The sequence below is a fragment of the Hyperoodon ampullatus genome (genome assembly GCF_949752795.1).
Source record: "Hyperoodon ampullatus genome assembly, chromosome: 12".
NCBI classification, from domain to species: Eukaryota; Metazoa; Chordata; class Mammalia; order Artiodactyla; family Ziphiidae; genus Hyperoodon; species Hyperoodon ampullatus.
The window spans coordinates 41,307,712-41,310,115 of record NC_136925.1 but is presented as its reverse complement, the minus strand read 5'-3'; the positions used below and the strand labels follow the sequence as shown (position 1 = coordinate 41,310,115).

Sequence of the window (2,404 nt, the reverse complement as noted above, 5' to 3'; positions counted from 1 at the left end):
CAAATGATGCAACTGACAAGGGTTTAATTTCCAAAATATACAAACAGATCATACAACTCAATAACAACAACAAAAAAAACAACCCAATCAAAAAATGGGCAGAACTAAAAAGACATTTGTCCAAAGAAGACATACAGATGGCCACAAGGCACATGAAAAGATGCTCAATATCACTAATAATTAGAGAAATGCAAATCAGAACTACAATGAGGTACCACCTCACACTGGTCAGAATGGCCATCATTAAAAAGTCTACAAATAGGGCTTCCCTGGTGGCGCAGTGGTTGAGAGTCCGCCTGCCGATGCAGGGGACATGGGTTCATTCCCCGGTCCGGGAAGATCCCACATGCCGCAGAGCGGCTGGGCCCGTGAGCCATGGCTGCTGAGCCTGCGCGTCCGGAGCCTGTGCTCTGCAACGGGAGAGGCCACAACAGTGAGAGGCCCGCGTACCGAACAAACAAACAAACAAAAAGTCTACAAATAAAATATGCTGGACAGGGTGTGGAGAAAAGGGAACCCTCCTAAACTGTTGGTGGGGATGTAAATTGGTGCAGCCACTATGGAAAATATTATGGAAGTTCCTTAAAAGTCTAAAAACAGAGTTGCCATATGACCATGCAATCCCACCCCTGGGCAAGTATCTGGAGAAAACTCTAATTTGAAAAGATACATGCACCCCAATGTTCATAGTAGCACTATTTGCAATAGCTAAGACATGGAAGTAACCTAAATGTCCATCAACAGATGAATGGATAAAGAAGATGTGGTATAGCTTCTTTGCTGTAAAAACACCAAATGGTGGATGACGGCAGTGCTGCAGGAGGGCCCAGAGGCCCCGGGGCCCTGGAATGGGAGGCCCCAGTGTCTTCAGCAGAGGCTTTGGTAGCAGGGACTGGGCCCGGGCCCGGGGTTGTGGTCTGCATCTCGGTGGGGGCAGAGACAGCAGAGCTCACGGAGGCAAGGCTGAGGACAAGGAGCCACAAGGAGTGGCTCCCCATCACCAAGCTGGGCTTCCTGGTCAAGGACATGAAGATCAAGTCCCTGAAGATCTATCTCTTCTCTCTGTCCATCAAGGAATCTGAGATCATTGACTTTTTCTTGGGGGCATCCCTCAAGGACAAGGTTTTGAAGATTATGCCTGTGTAAAATCACACCCGTGCTGGCTAGTGGACCAGATTCAAGGCATTTGTCACCATTGGGAACTACAATGGACATGTTGGTTTGGGTGTCAAGTGCTGTAAGGAGGTAGCCACTGCCACCCATGAGGCCATCATTCTGGCCAAGCTCTCCATCGTCCATGTGTGGCGATGCTACTGAGGGAACAAGATCAGCCAAGCCCCATACCGTCCCTTGCAGGGTGACTGGCCACTGTGGCTCTGTGCTGGTGTGCCTCATCTCTGCTCCCAGGGGCACTGGCATCATCTCAGCCCCTGTGCCCAAGGAGCTACTGACGATGGCCAGAATTAATGACTGCTATACCTCTGCCAGGAGCTGCACCACCACACTAGGCAACTTCACCAAGGCCACTTTTTTTTTTTAATTAAAAAAAAATTTATTTACTTAATTTATTTATTTTTGGCTGCATTGGGTCTTTGCTGCTGCGTGTGGGCCTTCTCTAGTTGTGTCGAGTGGGGGCCACCCTTCATTGTGGTGCACGGGCCTCTCATTGTGGTGGCTTCTCCTGCTGCAGAGCACAGGCCCCAGGTGCGAGGGCTCCAGCAGTTGTAGCATGTGGGCTCAGTAGTTGTGGCTCATGGGCTCTAGAGTGCAGGCTCAGTAGTTGTGGCACACGGGCCTAGTTGCTCCACGGCATGTGGGATCTTCCCAGACCAGGGCTCGAACCCATGTCCCCTGCATTGGCAGGCAGATTCCCAACCACTGCACTACCAGGGAAGCCCCCAAGGCCACTTTTGATGCCATTCTGAGACCTACAATTATCTCACTCCTGATCTCTGGAAAGCGACGGTGTTCACCAAGTCTCCGTATCAGGAATTCACTGACCATCTTGTAAAAACCCACACCAGAGTTTCCCTGCAGAGGACCCAGGCTCCAGCTGTAGCCACCACATAGTTTTATATGAGAAAAATAAAGTGAATGAAGTGGTTTAAAAAAAAAAAAGATATGATATATATACACAATGGAATACTACTCAGCCATATAAAAGTATGAAATAATGCCATTTGCAGCAACATGAATGGACCTAGAGATTGTCATACTAAGTGAAGTAAATCAGAAAGAGAAAGACAAATGCCATATGATATCACTTACATGTGGGATGTAAAATATTACATAAATGAACTTATTTACAAATCAGAAACAGACTCAAAGATATAGAAAATAAACTTACGGTTGCCAAAGGGGAAAGGGGATGGAAGAGGGATAAATTAGGAGTTAGGAATTAACA

The 2,404-nt window shown here is 47.6% G+C and overlaps 1 pseudogene across 1 annotated transcript; it reads left to right on the top strand.

Annotated features, from left to right (window-relative positions):
- Nucleotides 1-795: 795 nt before the first annotated feature.
- Nucleotides 796-2,094, top strand: LOC307061184 (small ribosomal subunit protein uS5-like; annotated as a pseudogene). Its single transcript has 2 exons — nucleotides 796-1,522; nucleotides 1,904-2,094. The product of its transcript is annotated as a small ribosomal subunit protein uS5-like (transcript).
- Nucleotides 2,095-2,404: the final 310 nt, after the last annotated feature.